The following is a 7,137-nucleotide window of genomic DNA, read 5'->3' as shown; positions in this document are numbered from 1 at the left end:
AACAGCATTCCATTAATTACAAAACAGAGGTGTATATGAGGTCCTAATTCCTGGCAAATGCTCCAATAGGCCACCATTTCCATTTGTCAAAAGGCCTCTCTTAGTTTCTACAAAATATGGGGATCATTCCCTAATGGATAAGTAGTCAAAGGACATAAACAAGCAATTTTCAAAGGGAGAAATCCAAACGATTAACAACCATATTAAAAAAAAATCTAAATCACTAATAATTAAAGAATTGCACATTGAAACAGCTCTAGGGTTCCACCTCAATCTATCACACTGGCAAAGAAAACAAAAAAAGGAAAATTATAAATGTTGGAGGGGCAGTAGGAAATAGGTACACTTGTCCATTGTTGGTAGAGTTTTGAATTGGGCCAGCCAAGCTGGAAAAAAATTTGGAACTATTCCCATAAAGTTATTGACCTATGAATAGCTTTAGACCCAGGGCAACTCCTATGAGGTCTATAACTCAAAGAAATCAAAGAAAGAGAAAAACAACCAATATGTACAACAAATTTATAGTAGTTCTTTTCATAGTGAGTAAAAATTGGAAACTAAAGGGTGTTCTGTTGTTGGGGAATGGCTGAACAAATTATGTTATGTGAATATAATGGAATTATTATTCAAATCATTCCAAAAGAAATGATGATTGGACAATTTCAGGAAAAAAAATGGGAAGACCATTTTGAAGTACTGCAGAACGAGGACAATTTATTTAATGTTAACAACATTCTAGAGAAAACATCTTTGAGATACCTTATTACTCTGATCAATGCAATGATCAAGCACAAGTCCAGAAGATGAAGATGAAATATGGCGCTCAGTTTCTGCCAGAGGGGATGCACTTGAAATGCAGAAGCATGCACTGGCCCAGTGTGGGGATTTGTTTTGCTCAGCTACATATTTATGTTGAGATTTTTTTCTGTTATAATTCAATGAGGAGGGGGCAGAAGAAGTGACAAAATATAAAGGCATATATGAATAAATTTATTATTAAATATTATATTATAATAAAGTTCAACCACTATACAGGAGTGGGAAAGAGATCATTCTGGTCCCAGAGTTCCTGCTTTTCTAACTCTTATGGCAGGACTCAGAATGGCCTAACATTAGAGCTAAAAGAAGCCTCATAATGCCAAGTGCCATACTATAGAATCAAGAATGCCAGGGGTGGGAGTACTCGTAATGCTTATCTGTTTCAATGACTTCATTTTTCAGAAACTGAAGCCCATAAAATTTAAGTGACTTGGACAAGATCACATGGGTCATGTGGTACAGGGGAATGAGCACTGGTGCTGGAGTTAGAAGACCTGGGTTCAAATTTTGCCTATAAGACTTTGGGCAAGACTTAAGACTCCCTGTACCTCAGTTTCCTCTGTTAAAAACAGAAGTCAAAAGGCCTCTGAGGTTCTCCCCCTCCCCCAGCTCTCAACTTCTGACCCTATTCTTTAATGCTTAAGACTGGTAAATCAATCCCCTTTCCACAACCCTGTGAGAGAGGGAGAGGACAGGAACATAAGGCCTCAATTCATTCATCAGTATAATGAGTGAGTTGTGTTAGGTGTCCTTAGGTGTCCCTTCAAGGTCTCAATCTTTGATTACCCCTTGCTTCTTAGGATTTTGTTGAGGTGGAATTCTCTGTCACTATGCTCCTTTAGGAGGGGAGACAGGAGATTTTCCTCAATTTCAATGGTTCTTAATCTTTCATCACATTTTTTCCCGTAATGTCACCCATACAAGAGTAGACCAGTAGCTATTGAATATGAAAATTCATAATGTCAAAAACTACTGTAAATTCAATAATATTTTAGTTATTTTATCCATCATACCTATATCTACACAACTGAAAAGTTGTCACACATACAGGTGTATGAGGTATTATTATATTATACTATATTATATTATTATATTATATTATATTATATATTATAAATAATACCTCATACACACATATAGGTGCATGAGGTATTATTTATTCAACCTGCAGAAGAGCTATTAGTTTATTAATTAAACAGAGTAATTGTCTTATGTTTGGTGTTTTTTTTTTTTGCTCAACTATATATTTATATAACTCATATTTATATAAAATTAAATATGTAAACTATATATTTATATTTTTATATGCTGGAGAGGCAATGGGTCTCTTTCTTATTTCCCCAACATTTAATAGCAAATACTTTTTAAGTGGATGGTTTTGTGCTAAGATAGGGACTACATCACTAAGGTGGAAAGCTAATCTCATACATGCCTCCCATATTCAAGTAGGGGTCATTGAAATGTACAGTGTATTCAAATCCCAAGATGATAGGAAGGTGGGTGCTAAAACTGAACTATCTTGTAGGTCTCTCTCAGGTATGTGATATGTGCTAGTATCTACACAGGATAATAAGTTTTTATATTTATGGAGGGCAGACTTTTGGGCTGCTGAGAACCAAGTGAGAACCAGGTTCCTCTGTTATTCATATAAAAGAACCTTCTTTGTCCTGATAAGTAACCAGCAGCTAGGTGGTGCAGTGAATAGAATGCTGGACCAGGAATCAGGAAAATGAGTTCAAATCTAGCCTTAGAAACTCAGTTGTTGCATGATGCTGGGCGAGTTACTTAATCCTGTTTGCCTCAGTTTCCTCATCTGGAGAAGGAAATGGCACATCACTGCAGTATTTTTACCAAGAAAATCCCAAATGGGGTCATGAGGAGTCTGACATAACTGAAATGAGTGAACAACAAAGTAACCACAGAAGTATTGTTTCTTTTTTTTTAAACATATCTCAGAGGTTTGGGGTTACTACTCTGAATTGATTATTGATTGAATTAATGATTGGCCCTTCTGCCTGGTATTATATAGCACAACATAATTTTGGATGTAGCCTAGTTGGCTGACCACAAGATATCTTCATGGTGATCTCACTGTGGGCAGCTGGCCAGAGCAAAGTCTCCTAACAATTTAAAGAAGTAGTCTTGGGGAAGGTCATTTATCTTGGTGCGGGCAGCTTACATGGTCATGCTTTTCTCAAAACTCAGGATTTGTATAGGTAGGAAAAAATAATAAAACTCAATGGTTTTAGAGATTAAGAAGGTTATAGTTTGTCTAAATATGTGGGTACATATGCTAGCTTTATAAAAAATGGAAGGCGGAAAGGGTGAAGCATTTCTTATTGCACCTTGAAATCTCCTTCACTGAGACATGCTTCTCATAGTCCCTAAATATGGATAAATCTTGAAAGGCTAAGTGACGTACTGGAGTGATATAACTGTTCCAGTCCTCATTCCACCTTGGGCTTGAATTTTCCTCACCCAGCAAGGAAAGAACCTCTTTCCCCCAATCCTGCACAGTCCGCATGGCTCACAGTACCTGTGAAAAGCATGCTTAGGGTAAATTCTTCCTTTCATTGGCTCTATGACTCTGACTCCTCATCTATGGCTCCCACATTCCTAGACTGAACAAGCTTCTCAGTTTGGTCTATGAATTTTTTTGTTTTTGCTTTTATCCAGGAGCTCTCTGTTGTTCCACTTCCTCTACTCCACCACTTCATGTTGCAACCTACATATAAAGCAAGAAAAACAGAACCCCATTTACAAACACGTAGAGTCAAACAAGACCAATTCTCAGATCGGCTCTGCTAGACTTTCACACTTTCTCTAGGTAAGGTGGGCAAGTAGCAGCTGTGATCACACTTTCCAAGATAAAATTCAAAGTCCTTAATTAGATAGTAATGGAATAATCACTGATAAGTGCTGCAAATCAATAAGGGGGCACTCCAGATGGCCCTGTTGTGCTGAAGAATTGGAAATAACTCCAAATAGAACCAGCTGAAATCAGCTTACAGCTCACAAAATGTGCACTGTTAGGGAGTCTGACCCCGGAAAGGCCAGAGCAACTTTCTTTCTGAATCCCCACCAGTTAACACAGTTCTTGGCATATAGTAGTTATTTAACAAACATTTTTATTTGATTTGACATGGTTAGGAAGGTTTACTTTACCAGTAAGTGTAGAGGTAAGTATCTGACCAAAGGTTGGCTCAGCATTTACATGCTTGAGAAGGGTATGGGTGGATTGGATTAACTCAAATAGGAACTTTCTGAGGGCAGGGACAATAGTGTTGCCTTTCTTTGTGTCCCCACCTTAGTGCTCAGCAAAGTCCCAAACACAAAAGTGCTTAATAAACGCTTGTTGATTTACCACCTTATAAGTTTGAGCATCACTGTCTACCTGGTGGCCACTTCTGATATTTCAAGATGAGCAGGAATTATTCCCATCCCTTAGGAAAGAGAGGCAGTATTGCATAATGAGTAGAAAGCTGTACCTGGAGTAAGAGAGACGTGGGTTCAAGTCTTGACCCTGACACATAGTGACTAGGTGACCTGGGCAAGTCACTTAAGCCATAAATGCTTGAATTAACCCTCTAAGACTGTAAGGTGAAGAGAAAATGCTGCTCTTCATTCTCTGAGCAAAATGAAGAAGTTTTATCATCTTAGAGTTCCTCATATAAGTCAAATTATAGGTCCTATCTTTATCCACTCTTCTCTATCATAGGCACGGAAACTCAAACTTTTGGTTTGACAACTCCTTTTGCCTTAACCGTTCTTTAAAAAGAAAAGTTTTTTTAAATTAAAATCTACATTCTCTCCCTTCCATCTTCCCGCCCCCCAAAAAAATGGGGGGGGGGAGCAAGATGTCTTTAGAATATAGCCCTAGTGGTGGTATCACTAGTCTTTCAGGAGCATAGATTCAAATTGCTTTCAGGAATGACTGGACCACTTCAGAATCCCACCAACAGTATGTCAATGTGCCTGTTTTCCCACAGCCCTTCCCACATTTGTCATTTTCCTTTTTGTCAACTTTGTCAATTGGATGAGAGAGAGAGAGAGAGAGAGAGAGAGAGAGAGAGAGAGAAAGCCTTAGAGGGGCTTTAATTTTCAATTCTCTAATTATTAGCAGCTTGGAACATTTTCTCCCATATATGTATTGTTAGAACAAACTCTGTTTCTGCCATCTCTCACAACATGAGTGGGGACATATGCTGAAGTGGTCTTCTTCATGAATACCAGTGTGGGAACAGGTTCAACAGTGACACTGGCAAGAAGGTGAAGATGTGTGAAAGCCACCAGGATCTTCCTTAGAGCCCCCTTAGAAGACTGGCCCTCTGACCAGGATGAGTACTTTTCCTCATTCCTTTGACAGGAGTATGAACCAATGAGTTGAACTCACTTCTCCAATGAAGTGCTAGCCACACTGATTTCATAGAGGTCAACGATATTTGTAGAACCTAGACTCACACAAAATTAGGTGGTGACCAATCTCCATGCTTCCTTATGTTGTAAACAAGCAGTGCGGAGATGAAGAAGACAGGGAAAATGGAAGAAGTGATTTTGGATTAGATGATCTTTATTAACCTTTTTGATTCTAACAATATGGTTAAGGGCCCTTTCAGATCTCACTTTCTCTGTTCACAAGATCAATTATTTCTCAAAATTGGAAAGGACCCCAGAGTCTACAACAAGAATCCATTGCAACTCTTCTCCCCTGCATCTCTGACAGGAAACCTTCCTAGGCAGCCCAGCCCTCCCCAACAAGACTAAAATCTGCCCCTCCCATTTCCTGGAAATGCTTCTAGTATCACCTACAGATGACAATCCTTCTTTCGTATGATTTTTCTAAAGTACTCAATCTCCTTCCATCTCCAGTGTGAAGTTTGATATTCTAAAGGTCTCTTCTTTAAGGCCCCTTTAAGGTCTGATTTTTGTCTATTCCAATGTTCCTTTCAATCATTGCTCCAAAACCTTTCTGAGCCCTGATATCCTAAGTTTTCAAGCCCTTCCTCTGATATGGTTTATTCTATGACTCTTCTCACTTCTCACTGTGTTCTAAGGCCCCTCCCATCTGCGACCTTCTATGTCCTAAGGTTCCTCTCCAGTGTCCCCTAAAGGTCTTCCCATCTCTGACCTATGTTCAAAGACTTCAGCTACCTCTAACACTAGATTTTTAGGTCTCTTCAATCTCTGACATTCTTTATTCTAAGAAATCCCTCTCAGTTTTTACCAGACTTGTTAATGTCCCTTCTCATTCTAACATACACAGCACAATCTATTTACTTTAAAGGTTTTTCAAGTCTAAAGTTTTTGTCAGGCAATGGCAGAGTCCTTCACAGACACTGGATGCTTAGCATAGCTGAGGCAGGGCATTAGTCCTTCCAGAGTGTTCTTTCACCAGCTGGTGAGATTTGAAAAGTTCAATCTGACCTCCTATTCCCCATCCTGAATTTCTTCTCTTAGAGAAAAAAAAGGGGGGGTGGAGGCTAGCCTGTAGAATAAGAAGGAAGCTAAACAAATTCAACCCAAAGAGAGAAGGGCCATGGCTACCTCTATCAGTTTCATTATGATGGAAACTTATCTTTGAACAAGAAATCCATTTGCAACAGAACAACTAATTATATACTTGTGAGTACAGCTCAATCTACCATTTCATGGAAAGCACATGGGAGAACAGACTAAATCATCTCTCAGACATTAGTTGTTGTAGTTGTAATTGTGTGTGTGTGATACCTCAAGGATATTTATCCTTTCTGCTTACACTTCAGATTGCTCCCTTAAGAATCACCTAAATGAAAAACTGAACAGAAGTGGAATGAATAAAAAGGTGAACAGGAAGGCCAAGACAGCAGGATATTTCACACACACACTCACGAGTATACATGCAGCATAATAAGTTGTTTGATTTTTATTATTTCTTGGGGCCATCTCCCTGTCAAACTTGTCTGTTGTTCATTTCAGAATTTCTGACGTGGAAAAAGTAGCTCACGATTCTATAGCCCAGAAGAGTTTGCAGCATGCATAGCTCACAACAACAACAGTTAAAAGGCCAAGGTAGGGAGAAGGTAGTTGGAATTACCCTCATTTTAAAGATGAAGAGACTGAGGTTAGAGAAGCTGCTCATGATCATATAGGTAAGTGGTAGAAAGCCCAGCCAAAGCCCAAACCATTTCCAGGTGAAAGGGACAGAACTTTCTTAGCCACACACTGAAGAACAGGCCTAGAGTCTAGGATTAGTTAAGTAGGCCTTAGTAAAGCCAGATGACAGCATCGAAGATTGGTTAAAGATTTAAAGGTATGTGGACCACAGCAGAAAGAAATTAA

This window comes from Vombatus ursinus, unplaced genomic scaffold (assembly GCF_900497805.2).
Source record: "Vombatus ursinus unplaced genomic scaffold, bare-nosed wombat genome assembly UNPS02014837.1, whole genome shotgun sequence".
In the NCBI taxonomy this organism is placed as follows: domain Eukaryota; kingdom Metazoa; phylum Chordata; class Mammalia; order Diprotodontia; family Vombatidae; genus Vombatus; species Vombatus ursinus.
This window is presented reverse-complemented; position numbering follows the sequence as displayed.